We start from the raw sequence: 16947 nt of genomic DNA, 5'->3' as shown, positions 1-16947 counted from the left end.
TCTCGCAGAGCCCGGCTGCCAAATTCGAAACGTCCAGCGATTGCGCCCACAGGAAAGCTGCCAGCACGGAAAGCTGTAGCTGGTTTTCACTGCCCCTTGGAACTACATTCGCTGCTAGACAGACATTCGCTTTCTGCAAAACCTTGCCTTCGTAAAGGGGCAACACTGTGTATTTCTCTCTCGCAGAGCCCGGTTGCCAAATTCGAAACGTCCAGCGATTGCGCCCACAGGAAAGCTGCCAGCACGGAAAGCTGTAGCTGGTTTTCACTGCCCCTTGGAACTGCATTCGCTGATAGATAGACATTCGCTTTCTACAAAAGCTTTCGTTCGTAAAGGGGCAACACTCTGTATTTCTCTCTCGCAGAGCCCGGCTGCCAAATTCGAAACGTCCAGCGATTGCGCCCACAGGAAAGCTGCCAGCACGGAAAGCTGTAGCTGGTTTTCACTGCCCCTTGGAACTGCATTCGCTGATAGACAGACATTCGCTTTCTACAAAAGCTTTCGTTGGTACAGGGGCAACACTGTGTATTTCTCTCTCGCAGAGCCCGGTTGCCAAATTCGAAACGTCCAGCGATTGCGCCCACAGGAAAGCTGCCAGCACGGAAAGCTGTAGCTGGTTTTCACTGCCCCTTGGAACTACATTCGCTGCTAGACAGACATTCGCTTTCTGCAAAACCTTGCCTTCGTAAAGGGGCAACACTGTGTATTTCTCTCTCGCAGAGCCCGGTTGCCAAATTCGAAACGTCCAGCGATTGCGCCCACAGGAAAGCTGCCAGCACGGAAAGCTGTAGCTGGTTTTCACTGCCCCTTGGAACTGCATTCGCTGATAGACAGACATTCGATTTCTACTAAAGCTTTCGTTCGTAAAGGGGCAACACTGTGTATTTCTCTCTCGCAGAGCCCGGTTGCCAAATTCGAAACGTCCAGCGATTGCACCCACAGGAAAGCTGCCAGCACGGAAAGCTGTAGCTGGTTTTCACTGCCCCTTGGAACTACATTCGCTGCTAGACAGACATTCGCTTTCTGTAAAACCTTTCCTTCCTAAAGGGGCAACACTGTGTATTTCTCTCTCGCAGAGCCCAGCTGCCAAATATGAAACGTCCAGCGATTGCGCCCACAGGAAAGCTGCCAGCACGGAAAGCAGTAGCTGGTTTTCACTGCCCCTTGGAACTACATTCGCTGCTAGACAGACATTCGCTTTCTACAAAAGCTTTCGTTGGTACAGGGGCAACACTGTGTATTTCTCTCTCGCAGAGCCCGGCTGCCAAATTCGAAACGTCCAGCGATTGCGCCCACAGGAAAGCTGCCAGCACGGAAAGCTGTAGCTGGTTTTCACTGCCCCTTGGAACTACATTCGCTGCTAGACAGACATTCGCTTTCTGCAAAACCTTGCCTTCGTAAAGGGGCAACACTGTGTATTTCTCTCTCGCAGAGCCCGGCTGCCAAATTCGAAACGTCCAGCGATTGCGCCCACAGGAAAGCTGCCAGCACGGAAAGCTGTAGCTGGTTTTCACTGCCCCTTGGAACTGCATTCGCTGATAGATAGACATTCGCTTTGTACAAAAGCTTTCGTTCGTAAAGGGGCAACACTGTGTATTTCTCTCTCGCAGAGCCCGGCTGCCAAATTCGAAACGTCCAGCGATTGCGCCCACAGGAAAGCTGCCAGCACGGAAAGCTGTAGCTGGTTTTCACTGCCCCTTGGAACTACATTCGCTGCTAGACAGACATTCGCTTTCTACAAAAGCTTTCGTTGGTACAGGGGCAACACTGTGTATTTCTCTCTCGCAGAGCCCGGTTGCCAAATTCGAAACGTCCAGCGATTGCGCCCACAGGAAAGCTGCCAGCACGGAAAGCTGTAGCTGGTTTTCACTGCCCCTTGGAACTACATTCGCTGCTAGACAGACATTCGCTTTCTACAAAAGCTTTCGTTGGTACAGGGGCAACACTGTGTATTTCTCTCTCGCAGAGCCCGGTTGCCAAATTCGAAACGTCCAGCGATTGCGCCCACAGGAAAGCTGCCAGCAAGGAAAGCTGTAGCTGGTTTTCACTGCCCCTTGGAACTACATTCGCTGATAGACAGACATTCGCTTTCTACAAAAGCTTTCGTTGGTACAGGGGCAACACTGTGTATTTCTCTCTCGCAGAGCCCGGCTGCCAAATTCGAAACGTCCAGCGATTGCGCCCACAGGAAAGCTGCCAGCACGGAAAGCTGTAGCTGGTTTTCACTGTCTCTTGGAACTACATTCGCTGATAGACAGACATTCGCTTTCTGTAAAACCTTGCCTTCGTAAAGGGGCAACACTGTGTATCTCTCTCTCGCAGAGCCCAGCTGCCAAATATGAAACGTCCAGCGATTGCGCCCACAGGAAAGCTGCCAGCACGGAAAGCTGTAGCTGGTTTTCACTGCCCCTTGGAACTACATTCGCTGCTAGACAGACATTCGCTTTCTACAAAAGCTTTCGTTGGTACAGGGGCAACACTGTGTATTTCTCTCTCGCAGAGCCCGGCTGCCAAATTCGAAACGTCCAGCGATTGCGCCCACAGGAAAGCTGCCAGCACGGAAAGCTGTAGCTGGTTTTCACTGCCCCTTGGAACTACATTCGCTGCTAGACAGACATTCGCTTTCTGCAAAACCTTGCCTTCGTAAAGGGGCAACACTGTGTATTTCTCTCTCGCAGAGCCCGGCTGCCAAATTCGAAACGTCCAGCGATTGCGCCCACAGGAAAGCTGCCAGCACGGAAAGCTGTAGCTGGTTTTCACTGCCCCTTGGAACTGCATTCGCTGATAGATAGACATTCGCTTTGTACAAAAGCTTTCGTTCGTAAAGGGGCAACACTGTGTATTTCTCTCTCGCAGAGCCCGGCTGCCAAATTCGAAACGTCCAGCGATTGCGCCCACAGGAAAGCTGCCAGCACGGAAAGCTGTAGCTGGTTTTCACTGCCCCTTGGAACTACATTCGCTGCTAGACAGACATTCGCTTTCTACAAAAGCTTTCGTTGGTACAGGGGCAACACTGTGTATTTCTCTCTCGCAGAGCCCGGCTGCCAAATTCGAAACGTCCAGCGATTGCGCCCACAGGAAAGCTGCCAGCACGGAAAGCTGTAGCTGGTTTTCACTGCCCCTTGGAACTACATTCGCTGCTAGACAGACATTCGCTTTCTACAAAAGCTTTCGTTGGTACAGGGGCACCACTGTGTATTTCTCTCTCGCAGAGCCCGGTTGCCAAATTCGAAACGTCCAGCGATTGCGCCCACAGGAAAGCTGCCAGCAAGGAAAGCTGTAGCTGGTTTTCACTGCCCCTTGGAACTACATTCGCTGATAGACAGACATTCGCTTTCTACAAAAGCTTTCGTTGGTACAGGGGCAACACTGTGTATTTCTCATTCGCAGAGCCCGGCTGCCAAATTCGAAACGTCCAGCGATTGCGCCCACAGGAAAGCTGCCAGCACGGAAAGCTGTAGCTGGTTTTCACTGTCTCTTGGAACTACATTCGCTGATAGACAGACATTCGCTTTCTGTAAAACCTTGCCTTCGTAAAGGGGCAACACTGTGTATTTCTCTCTCGCAGAGCCCAGCTGCCAAATATGAAACGTCCAGCGATTGCGCCCACAGGAAAGCTGCCAGCACGGAAAGCTGTAGCTGGTTTTCACTGCCCCTTGGAACTACATTCGCTGCTAGACAGACATTCGCTTTCTACAAAAGCTTTCGTTGGTACAGGGGCAACACTGTGTATTTCTCTCTCGCAGAGCCCGGTTGCCAAATTCGAAACGTCCAGCGATTGCGCCCACAGGAAAGCTGCCAGCAAGGAAAGCTGTAGCTGGTTTTCACTGCCCCTTGGAACTACATTCGCTGCTAGACAGACATTCGCTTTCTACAAAAGCTTTCGTTGGTACAGGGGCAACACTGTGTATTTCTCTCTCGCAGAGCCCGGTTGCCAAATTCGAAACGTCCAGCGATTGCGCCCACAGGAAAGCTGCCAGCAAGGAAAGCTGTAGCTGGTTTTCACTGCCCCTTGGAACTACATTCGCTGATAGACAGACATTCGCTTTCTACAAAAGCTTTCGTTGGTACAGGGGCAACACTGTGTATTTCTCTCTCGCAGAGCCCGGCTGCCAAATTCGAAACGTCCAGCGATTGCGCCCACAGGAAAGCTGCCAGCACGGAAAGCTGTAGCTGGTTTTCACTGTCTCTTGGAACTACATTCGCTGATAGACAGACATTCGCTTTCTGTAAAACCTTGCCTTCGTAAAGGGGCAACACTGTGTATTTCTCTCTCGCAGAGCCCAGCTGCCAAATATGAAACGTCCAGCGATTGCGCCCACAGGAAAGCTGCCAGCACGGAAAGCTGTAGCTGGTTTTCACTGCCCCTTGGAACTACATTCGCTGCTAGACAGACATTCGCTTTCTACAAAAGCTTTCGTTGGTACAGGGGCAACACTGTGTATTTCTCTCTCGCAGAGCCCGGCTGCCAAATTCGAAACGTCCAGCGATTGCGCCCACAGGAAAGCTGCCAGCACGGAAAGCTGTAGCTGGTTTTCACTGCCCCTTGGAACTACATTCGCTGCTAGACAGACATTCGCTTTCTGCAAAACCTTGCCTTCGTAAAGGGGCAACACTGTGTATTTCTCTCTCGCAGAGCCCGGCTGCCAAATTCGAAACGTCCAGCGATTGCGCCCACAGGAAAGCTGCCAGCACGGAAAGCTGTAGCTGGTTTTCACTGTCTCTTGGAACTACATTCGCTGATAGACAGACATTCGCTTTCTGTAAAACCTTGCCTTCGTAAAGGGGCAACACTGTGTATTTCTCTCTCGCAGAGCCCAGCTGCCAAATATGAAACGTCCAGCGATTGCGCCCACAGGAAAGCTGCCAGCACGGAAAGCTGTAGCTGGTTTTCACTGCCCCTTGGAACTGCATTCGCTGATAGATAGACATTCGCTTTGTACAAAAGCTTTCGTTCGTAAAGGGGCAACACTGTGTATTTCTCTCTCGCAGAGCCCGGCTGCCAAATTCGAAACGTCCAGCGATTGCGCCCACAGGAAAGCTGCCAGCACGGAAAGCTGTAGCTGGTTTTCACTGCCCCTTGGAACTACATTCGCTGCTAGACAGACATTCGCTTTCTTCAAAAGCTTTCGTTGGTACAGGGGCAACACTGTGTATTTCTCTCTCGCAGAGCCCGGTTGCCAAATTCGAAACGTCCAGCGATTGCGCCCACAGGAAAGCTGCCAGCACGGAAAGCTGTAGCTGGTTTTCACTGCCCCTTGGAACTGCATTCGCTGATAGACAGACATTCGATTTCTACTAAAGCTTTCGTTCGTAAAGGGGCAACACTGTGTATTTCTCTCTCGCAGAGCCCGGTTGCCAAATTCGAAACGTCCAGCGATTGCACCCACAGGAAAGCTGCCAGCACGGAAAGCTGTAGCTGGTTTTCACTGCCTCTTGGAACTACATTCGCTGCTAGACAGACATTCGCTTTCTGTAAAACCTTGCCTTCGTAAAGGGGCAACACTGTGTATTTCTCTCTCGCAGAGCCCAGCTGCCAAATATGAAACGTCCAGCGATTGCGCCCACAGGAAAGCTGCCAGCACGGAAAGCAGTAGCTGGTTTTCACTGCCCCTTGGAACTACATTCGCTGCTAGACAGACATTCGCTTTCTACAAAAGCTTTCGTTGGTACAGGGGCAACACTGTGTATTTCTCTCTCGCAGAGCCCGGCTGCCAAATTCGAAACGTCCAGCGATTGCGCCCACAGGAAAGCTGCCAGCACGGAAAGCTGTAGCTGGTTTTCACTGCCCCTTGGAACTACATTCGCTGCTAGACAGACATTCGCTTTCTGCAAAACCTTGCCTTCGTAAAGGGGCAACACTGTGTATTTCTCTCTCGCAGAGCCCGGCTGCCAAATTCGAAACGTCCAGCGATTGCGCCCACAGGAAAGCTGCCAGCACGGAAAGCTGTAGCTGGTTTTCACTGCCCCTTGGAACTGCATTCGCTGATAGATAGACATTCGCTTTGTACAAAAGCTTTCGTTCGTAAAGGGGCAACACTGTGTATTTCTCTCTCGCAGAGCCCGGCTGCCAAATTCGAAACGTCCAGCGATTGCGCCCACAGGAAAGCTGCCAGCACGGAAAGCTGTAGCTGGTTTTCACTGCCCCTTGGAACTACATTCGCTGCTAGACAGACATTCGCTTTCTACAAAAGCTTTCGTTGGTACAGGGGCAACACTGTGTATTTCTCTCTCGCAGAGCCCGGTTGCCAAATTCGAAACGTCCAGCGATTGCGCCCACAGGAAAGCTGCCAGCACGGAAAGCTGTAGCTGGTTTTCACTGCCCCTTGGAACTACATTCGCTGCTAGACAGACATTCGCTTTCTACAAAAGCTTTCGTTGGTACAGGGGCAACACTGTGTATTTCTCTCTCGCAGAGCCCGGTTGCCAAATTCGAAACGTCCAGCGATTGCGCCCACAGGAAAGCTGCCAGCAAGGAAAGCTGTAGCTGGTTTTCACTGCCCCTTGGAACTACATTCGCTGATAGACAGACATTCGCTTTCTACAAAAGCTTTCGTTGGTACAGGGGCAACACTGTGTATTTCTCATTCGCAGAGCCCGGCTGCCAAATTCGAAACGTCCAGCGATTGCGCCCACAGGAAAGCTGCCAGCACGGAAAGCTGTAGCTGGTTTTCACTGTCTCTTGGAACTACATTCGCTGATAGACAGACATTCGCTTTCTACAAAAGCTTTCGTTGGAACAGGGGCAACACTGTGTATTTCTCTCTCGCAGAGCCCGGTTGCCAAATTCGAAACGTCCAGCGATTGCACCCACAGGAAAGCTGCCAGCACGGAAAGCTGTAGCTGGTTTTCACTGCCCCTTGGAACTGCATTCGCTGATAGACAGACATTCGCTTTCTACAAAAGCTTTCGTTGGTACAGGGGCAACACTGTGTATTTCTCTCTCGCAGAGCCCGGTTGCCAAATTCGAAACGTCCAGCGATTGCGCCCACAGGAAAGCTGCCAGCACGGAAAGCTGTAGCTGGTTTTCACTGTCTCTTGGAACTGCATTTGCTGATAGACAGACATTCGCTTTCTACAAAAGCTTTCGTTGGAACAGGGGCAACACTGTGTATTTCTCTCTCGCAGAGCCCGGTTACCAAATTCGAAACGTCCAGCGATTGCGCCCACAGGAAAGCTGCCAGCACGGAAAGCTGTAGCTGGTTTTCACTGCCCCTTGGAACTGCATTCGCTGATAGACAGACATTCGCTTTCTACAAAAGCTTTCGTTGGTACAGGGGCAACACTGTGTATTTCTCTCTCGCAGAGCCCGGCTGCCAAATTCGAAACGTCCAGCGATTGCGCCCACAGGAAAGCTGCCAGCACGGAAAGCAGTAGCTGGTTTTCACTGCCCCTTGGAACTGCATTCGCTGATAGATAGACATTCGCTTTCTACAAAAGCTTTCGTTCGTAAAGGGGCAACACTGTGTATTTCTCTCTCGCAGAGCCCGGCTGCCAAATTCGAAACGTCCAGCGATTGCGCCCACAGGAAAGCTGCCAGCACGGAAAGCTGTAGCTGGTTTTCACTGCCCCTTGGAACTACATTCGCTGATAGACAGACATTTGCTTTCTGCAAAAGCTTGCCTTCGTAAAGGGGCAACACTGTGTATTTCTCTCTCGCAGAGCCCGGTTGCCAAATTCGAAACGTCCAGCGATTGCGCCCACAGGAAAGCTGCCAGCACGGAAAGCTGTAGCTGGTTTTCACTGCCCCTTGGAACTGCATTCGCTGCTAGACAGACATTCGCTTTCTGCAAAACCTTGCCTTCGTAAAGGGGCAACACTGTGTATTTCTCTCTCGCAGAGCCCGGTTGCCAAATTCGAAACGTCCAGCGATTGCGCCCACAGGAAAGCTTCCAGCACGGAAAGCTGTAGCTGGTTTTCACTGCCCCTTGGAACTGCATTCGCTGCTAGACAGACATTTGCTTTCTGCAAAACCTTGCCTTCGTAAAGGGGCAACACTGTGTATTTCTCTCTCGCAGAGCCCGGTTGCCAAATTCGAAACATCCAGCGATTGCGCCCACAGGAAAGCTGCCAGCACGGAAAGCTGTAGCTGGTTTTCACTGCCCCTTGGAACTGCATTCGCTGATAGACAGACATTCGATTTCTACAAAATCTTTCGTTGGTACAGGGGCAACACTGTGTATTTCTCTCTCGCAGAGCCCGGTTGCCAAATTCGAAACGTCCAGCGATTGCACCCACAGGAAAGCTGCCAGCACGGAAAGCTGTAGCTGGTTTTCACTGCCCCTTGGAACTGCATTCGCTGATAGACAGACATTCGCTTTCTACAAAAGCTTTCGTTGGTACAGGGGCAACACTGTGTATTTCTCTCTCGCAGAGCCCGGTTGCCAAATTCGAAACGTCCAGCGATTGCGCCCACAGGAAAGCTGCCAGCACGGAAAGCTGTAGCTGGTTTTCACTGCCCCTTGGAACTACATTCGCTGCTAGAAAGACATTCGCTTTCTGCAAAACCTTGCCTTCGTAAAGGGGCAACACTGTGTATTTCTCTCTCGCAGAGCCCGGTTGCCAAATTCGAAACGTCCAGCGATTGCGCCCACAGGAAAGCTGCCAGCACGGAAAGCTGTAGCTGGTTTTCACTGTCTCTTGGAACTACATTCGCTGATAGACAGACATTCGCTTTCTGCAAAACCTTGCCTTCGTAAAGGGGCAACACTGTGTATTTCTCTCTCGCAGAGCCCGGCTGCCAAATTCGAAACGTCCAGCGATTGCGCCCACAGGAAAGCTGCCAGCACGGAAAGCTGTAGCTGGTTTTCACTGTCTCTTGGAACTGCATTTGCTGATAGACAGACATTCGCTTTCTACAAAAGCTTTCGTTGGAACAGGGGCAACACTGTGTATTTCTCTCTCGCAGAGCCCGGTTGCCAAATTCGAAACGTCCAGCGATTGCACCCACAGGAAAGCTGCCAGCACGGAAAGCTGTAGCTGGTTTTCACTGCCCCTTGGAACTGCATTCGCTGATAGACAGACATTCGCTTTCTACAAAAGCTTTCGTTGGTACAGGGGCAACACTGTGTATTTCTCTCTCGCAGAGCCCGGTTGCCAAATTCGAAACGTCCAGCGATTGCGCCCACAGGAAAGCTGCCAGCACGGAAAGCTGTAGCTGGTTTTCACTGCCCCTTGGAACTGCATTCGCTGATAGACAGACATTCGCTTTCTGCAAAACCTTGCCTTCGTAAAGGGGCAACACTGTGTATTTCTCTCTCGCAGAGCCCGGTTGCCAAATTCGAAACGTCCAGCGATTGCGCCCACAGGAAAGCTGCCAGCACGGAAAGCTGTAGCTGGTTTTCACTGCCCCTTGGAACTGCATTAGCTGATAGACAGACATTCGCTTTCTACAAAAGCTTTCGTTGGTACAGGGGCAACACTGTGTATTTCTCTCTCGCAGAGCCCGGCTGCCAAATTCGAAACGTCCAGCGATTGCGCCCACAGGAAAGCTGCCAGCAAGGAAAGCTGTAGCTTGTTTTCACTGCCCCTTGGAACTGCATTCGCTGATAGACAGACATTCGCTTTCTACAAAAGCTTTCGTTGGTACAGGGGCAACACTGTGTATTTCTCTCTCGCAGAGCCCGGTTGCCAAATTCGAAACGTCCAGCGATTGCGCCCACAGGAAAGCTGCCAGCAAGGAAAGCTGTAGCTGGTTTTCACTGTCTCTTGGAACTACATTCGCTGCTAGACCGACATTCGCTTTCTGCAAAACCTTGCCTTCGTAAAGGGGCAACACTGTGTATTTCTCTCTCGCAGAGCCCGGTTGCCAAATTCGAAACGTCCAGCGATTGCACCCACAGGAAAGCTGCCAGCACGGAAAGCTGTAGCTGGTTTTCACTGTCTCTTGGAACTGCATTTGCTGATAGACAGACATTCGCTTTCTACAAAAGCTTTCATTGGTACAGGGGCAACACTGTGTATTTCTCTCTCGCAGAGCCCGGCTGCCAAATTCGAAACGTCCAGCGATTGCGCCCACAGGAAAGCTGCCAGCACGGAAAGCTGTAGCTGGTTTTCACTGCCCCTTGGAACTGCATTCGCTGATAGACAGACATTCGCTTTCTACAAAAGCTTTCGTTGGTACAGGGGCAACACTGTGTATTTCTCTCTCGCAGAGCCCAGTTACCAAATTCGAAACGTCCAGCGATTGCGCCCACAGGAAAGCTGCCAGCAAGGAAAGCTGTAGCTGGTTTTCACTGCCCCTTGGAACTGCATTCGCTGATAGACAGACATTCGCTTTCTACAAAAGCTTTCGTTGGTACAGGGGCAACACTGTGTATTTCTCTCTCGCAGAGCCCGGTTGCCAAATTCGAAACGTCCAGCGATTGCGCCCACAGGAAAGCTGCCAGCACGGAAAGCTGTAGCTGGTTTTCACTGCCCCTTGGAACTACATTCGCTGCTAGACAGACATTCGCTTTCTGCAAAACCTTGCCTTCGTAAAGGGGCAACACTGTGTATTTCTCTCTCGCAGAGCCCGGCTGCCAAATTCGAAACGTCCAGCGATTGCGCCCACAGGAAAGCTGCCAGCACGGAAAGCAGTAGCTGGTTTTCACTGCCCCTTGGAACTGCATTCGCTGATAGATAGACATTCGCTTTCTACAAAAGCTTTCGTTCGTAAAGGGGCAACACTGTGTATTTCTCTCTCGCAGAGCCCGGCTGCCAAATTCGAAACGTCCAGCGATTGCGCCCACAGGAAAGCTGCCAGCACGGAAAGCTGTAGCTGGTTTTCACTGCCCCTTGGAACTGCATTCGCTGATAGACAGACATTCGCTTTCTACAAAAGCTTTCGTTGGTACAGGGGCAACACTGTGTATTTCTCTCTCGCAGAGCCCAGTTACCAAATTCGAAACGTCCAGCGATTGCGCCCACAGGAAAGCTGCCAGCAAGGAAAGCTGTAGCTGGTTTTCACTGCCCCTTGGAACTGCATTCGCTGATAGACAGACATTCGCTTTCTACAAAAGCTTTCGTTGGTACAGGGGCAACACTGTGTATTTCTCTCTCGCAGAGCCCGGTTGCCAAATTCGAAACGTCCAGCGATTGCGCCCACAGGAAAGCTGCCAGCACGGAAAGCTGTAGCTGGTTTTCACTGCCCCTTGGAACTGCATTCGCTGATAGACAGACATTCGCTTTCTACAAAAGCTTTCGTTGGTACAGGGGCAACACTGTGTATTTCTCTCTCGCAGAGCCCGGCTGCCAAATTCGAAACGTCCAGCGATTGCGCCCACAGGAAAGCTGCCAGCACGGAAAGCTGTAGCTGGTTTTCACTGTCTCTTGGAACTGCATTTGCTGATAGACAGACATTCGCTTTCTACAAAAGCTTTCGTTGGTACAGGGGCAACACTGTGTATTTCTCTCTCGCAGAGCCCGGTTGCCAAATTCGAAACGTCCAGCGATTGCCCCCACAGGAAAGCTGCCAGCAAGGAAAGCTGTAGCTGGTTTTCACTGCCCCTTGGAACTGCATTCGCTGATAGTCAGACATTCGCTTTCTACAAAAGCTTTCGTTGGTACAGGGGCAACACTGTGTATTTCTCTCTCGCAGAGCCCGGTTGCCAAATTCGAAACGTCCAGCGATTGCGCCCACAGGAAAGCTGCCAGCACGGAAAGCTGTAGCTGGTTTTCACTGCCCCTTGGAACTACATTCGCTGCTAGAAAGACATTCGCTTTCTGCAAAACCTTGCCTTCGTAAAGGGGCAACACTGTGTATTTCTCTCTCGCAGAGCCCGGCTGCCAAATTCGAAACGTCCAGCGATTGCGCCCACAGGAAAGCTGCCAGCACGGAAAGCTGTAGCTGGTTTTCACTGTCTCTTGGAACTGCATTTGCTGATAGACAGACATTCGCTTTCTACAAAATCTTTCGTTGGAACAGGGGCAACACTGTGTATTTCTCTCTCGCAGAGCCCGGTTGCCAAATTCGAAACGTCCAGCGATTGCGCCCACAGGAAAGCTGCCAGCACGGAAAGCTGTAGCTGGTTTTCACTGCCCCTTGGAACTGCATTCGCTGCTAGACAGACATTCGCTTTCTGCAAAACCTTGCCTTCGTAAAGGGGCAACACTGTGTATTTCTCTCTCGCAGAGCCCGGTTGCCAAATTCGAAACGTCCAGCGATTGCACCCACAGGAAAGCTGCCAGCACGGAAAGCTGTAGCTGGTTTTCACTGCCCCTTGGAACTACATTCGCTGCTAGACAGACATTCGCTTTCTGCAAAACCTTGCCTTCGTAAAGGGGCAACACTGTGTATTTCTCTCTCGCAGAGCCCGGTTGCCAAATTCGAAACGTCCAGCGATTGCGCCCACAGGAAAGCTTCCAGCACGGAAAGCTGTAGCTGGTTTTCACTGCCCCTTGGAACTGCATTCGCTGCTAGACAGACATTTGCTTTCTGCAAAACCTTGCCTTCGTAAAGGGGCAACACTGTGTATTTCTCTCTCGCAGAGCCCGGTTGCCAAATTCGAAACGTCCAGCGATTGCGCCCACAGGAAATCTGCCAGCACGGAAAGCTGTAGCTGGTTTTCACTGTCTCTTGGAACTGCATTTGCTGATAGACAGACATTCGCTTTCTACAAAAGCTTTCGTTGGAACAGGGGCAACACTGTGTATTTCTCTCTCGCAGAGCCCGGTTGCCAAATTCGAAACGTCCAGCGATTGCACCCACAGGAAAGCTGCCAGCACGGAAAGCTGTAGCTGGTTTTCACTGCCCCTTGGAACTGCATTCGCTGATAGACAGACATTCGCTTTCTACAAAAGCTTTCGTTGGTACAGGGGCAACACTTTGTATTTCTCTCTCGCAGAGCCCGGTTGCCAAATTCGAAACGTCCAGCGATTGCGCCCACAGGAAAGCTGCCAGCACGGAAAGCTGTAGCTGGTTTTCACTGCCCCTTGGAACTACATTCGCTGCTAGACAGACATTCGCTTTCTGCAAAACCTTGCCTTCGTAAAGGGGCAACACTGTGTATTTCTCTCTCGCAGAGCCCGGTTGCCAAATTCGAAACGTCCAGCGATTGCACCCACAGGAAAGCTGCCAGCACGGAAAGCTGTAGCTGGTTTTCACTGCCCCTTGGAACTACATTCGCTGCTAGACAGACATTCGCTTTCTGCAAAACCTTGCCTTCGTAAAGGGGCAACACTGTGTATTTCTCTCTCGCAGAGCCCGGTTGCCAAATTCGAAACATCCAGCGATTGCGCCCACAGGAAAGCTGCCAGCACGGAAAGCTGTAGCTGGTTTTCACTGCCCCTTGGAACTGCATTCGCTGATAGACAGACATTCGCTTTCTACAAAAGCTTTCGTTGGTACAGGGGCAACACTGTGTATTTCTCTCTCGCAGAGCCCGGTTGCCAAATTCGAAACATCCAGCGATTGCGCCCACAGGAAAGCTGCCAGCACGGAAAGCTGTAGCTGGTTTTCACTGCCCCTTGGAACTGCATTCGCTGCTAGACAGACATTCGCTTTCTGCAAAACCTTGCCTTCGTAAAGGGGCAACACTGTGTATTTCTCTCTCGCAGAGCCCGGTTGCCAAATTCGAAACGTCCAGCGATTGCGCCCACAGGAAAGCTGCCAGCACGGAAAGCTGTAGCTGGTTTTCACTGCCCCTTGGAACTGCATTCGCTGCTAGACAGACATTTGCTTTCTGCAAAACCTTGCCTTCGTAAAGGGGCAACACTGTGTACTTCTCTCTCGCAGAGCCCGGTTGCCAAATTCGAAACGTCCAGCGATTGCGCCCACAGGAAAGCTGCCAGCACGGAAAGCTGTAGCTGGTTTTCACTGCCCCTTGGAACTGCATTCGCTGATAGACAGACATTCGCTTTCTACAAAAGCTTTCGTTGGAACAGGGGCAACACTGTGTATTTCTCTCTCGCAGAGCCCGGCTGCCAAATTCGAAACGTCCAGCGATTGCGCCCACAGGAAAGCTGCCAGCACGGAAAGCTGTAGCTGGTTTTCACTGTCTCTTGGAACTACATTCGCTGATAGACAGACATTCGCTTTCTGCAAAACCTTGCCTTCGTAAAGGGGCAATACTGTGTATTTCTCTCTCGCAGAGCCCGGCTGCCAAATTCGAAACGTCCAGCGATTGCGCCCACAGGAAAGCTGCCAGCACGGAAAGCTGTAGCTGGTTTTCACTGTCTCTTGGAACTGCATTTGCTGATAGACAGACATTCGCTTTCTACAAAAGCTTTCGTTGGTACAGGGGCAACACTGTGTATTTCTCTCTCGCAGAGCCCGGTTGCCAAATTCGAAACGTCCAGCGATTGCCCCCACAGGAAAGCTGCCAGCAAGGAAAGCTGTAGCTGGTTTTCACTGCCCCTTGGAACTGCATTCGCTGATAGACAGACATTCGCTTTCTACAAAAGCTTTCGTTGGTACAGGGGCAACACTGTGTATTTCTCTCTCGCAGAGCCCGGTTGCCAAATTCGAAACGTCCAGCGATTGCGCCCACAGGAAAGCTGCCAGCACGGAAAGCTGTAGCTGGTTTTCACTGCCCCTTGGAACTACATTCGCTGCTAGAAAGACATTCGCTTTCTGCAAAACCTTGCCTTCGTAAAGGGGCAACACTGTGTATTTCTCTCTCGCAGAGCCCGGTTGCCAAATTCGAAACGTCCAGCGATTGCGCCCACAGGAAAGCTGCCAGCACGGAAAGCTGTAGCTGGTTTTCACTGTCTCTTGGAACTACATTCGCTGATAGACAGACATTCGCTTTCTGCAAAACCTTGCCTTCGTAAAGGGGCAACACTGTGTATTTCTCTCTCGCAGAGCCCGGCTGCCAAATTCGAAACGTCCAGCGATTGCGCCCACAGGAAAGCTGCCAGCACGGAAAGCTGTAGCTGGTTTTCACTGCCCCTTGGAACTGCATTCGCTGCTAGACAGACATTCGCTTTCTGCAAAACCTTGCCTTCGTAAAGGGGCAACACTGTGTATTTCTCTCTCGCAGAGCCCGGTTGCCAAATTCGAAACGTCCAGCGATTGCACCCACAGGAAAGCTGCCAGCACGGAAAGCTGTAGCTGGTTTTCACTGCCCCTTGGAACTACATTCGCTGCTAGACAGACATTCGCTTTCTGCAAAACCTTGCCTTCGTAAAGGGGCAACACTGTGTATTTCTCTCTCGCAGAGCCCGGTTGCCAAATTCGAAACGTCCAGCGATTGCGCCCACAGGAAAGCTTCCAGCACGGAAAGCTGTAGCTGGTTTTCACTGCCCCTTGGAACTGCATTCGCTGCTAGACAGACATTTGCTTTCTGCAAAACCTTGCCTTCGTAAAGGGGCAACACTGTGTATTTCTCTCTCGCAGAGCCCGGTTGCCAAATTCGAAACGTCCAGCGATTGCGCCCACAGGAAAGCTGCCAGCACGGAAAGCTGTAGCTGGTTTTCACTGCCCCTTGGAACTGCATTCGCTGATAGACAGACATTCGCTTTCTACAAAAGCTTTCGTTGGTACAGGGGCAACACTGTGTATTTCCCTCTCGCAGAGCCCGGTTGCCAAATTCGAAACGTCCAGCGATTGCGCCCACAGGAAAGCTGCCAGCACGGAAAGCTGTAGCTGGTTTTCACTGCCCCTTGGAACTGCATTCGCTGCTAGACAGACATTCGCTTTCTACAAAATCTTTCGTTGGTACAGGGGCAACACTGTGTATTTCTCTCTCGCAGAGCCCGGTTGCCAAATTCGAAACGTCCAGCGATTGCACCCACAGGAAAGCTGCCAGCACGGAAAGCTGTAGCTGGTTTTCACTGCCCCTTGGAACTGCATTCGCTGATAGACAGACATTCGCTTTCTACAAAAGCTTTCGTTGGTACAGGGGCAACACTGTGTATTTCTCTCTCGCAGAGCCCGGTTGCCAAATTCGAAACGTCCAGCGATTGCGCCCACAGGAAAGCTGCCAGCACGGAAAGCTGTAGCTGGTTTTCACTGCCCCTTGGAACTACATTCGCTGCTAGACAGACATTCGCTTTCTGCAAAACCTTGCCTTCGTAAAGGGGCAACACTGTGTATTTCTCTCTCGCAGAGCCCGGTTGCCAAATTCGAAACGTCCAGCGATTGCACCCACAGGAAAGCTGCCAGCACGGAAAGCTGTAGCTGGTTTTCACTGCCCCTTGGAACTACATTCGCTGCTAGACAGACATTCGCTTTCTGCAAAACCTTGCCTTCGCAAAGGGGCAACACTGTGTATTTCTCTCTCGCAGAGCCCGGTTGCCAAATTCGAAACGTCCAGCGATTGCGCCCACAGGAAAGCTTCCAGCACGGAAAGCTGTAGCTGGTTTTCACTGCCCCTTGGAACTGCATTCGCTGCTAGACAGACATTTGCTTTCTGCAAAACCTTGCCTTCGTAAAGGGGCAACACTGTGTATTTCTCTCTCGCAGAGCCCGGTTGCCAAATTCGAAACGTCCAGCGATTGCGCCCACAGGAAAGCTGCCAGCACGGAAAGCTGTAGCTGGTTTTCACTGCCCCTTGGAACTGCATTCGCTGATAGACAGACATTCGCTTTCTACAAAAGCTTTCGTTGGTACAGGGGCAACACTGTGTATTTCTCTCTCGCAGAGCCCGGTTGCCAAATTCGAAACGTCCAGCGATTGCGCCCACAGGAAAGCTGCCAGCACGGAAAGCTGTAGCTGGTTTTCACTGCCCCTTGGAACTGCATTCGCTGATAGACAGACATTCGATTTCTACAAAATCTTTCGTTGGTACAGGGGCAACACTGTGTATTTCTCTCTCGCAGAGCCCGGTTGCCAAATTCGAAACGTCCAGCGATTGCGCCCACAGGAAAGCTGCCAGCACGGAAAGCTGTAGCTGGTTTTCACTGCCCCTTGGAACTGCATTCGCTGCTAGACAGACATTCGCTTTCTACAAAAGCTTTCGTTGGTACAGGGGCAACACTGTGTATTTCTCTCTCGCAGAGCCCGGTTGCCAAATTCGAAACGTCCAG

The sequence above is a fragment of the Mycteria americana genome, chromosome 1 (assembly GCF_035582795.1).
Source record: "Mycteria americana isolate JAX WOST 10 ecotype Jacksonville Zoo and Gardens chromosome 1, USCA_MyAme_1.0, whole genome shotgun sequence".
NCBI classification, from domain to species: domain Eukaryota; kingdom Metazoa; phylum Chordata; class Aves; order Ciconiiformes; family Ciconiidae; genus Mycteria; species Mycteria americana.
Note: the sequence above shows the minus strand (reverse complement) of the source record.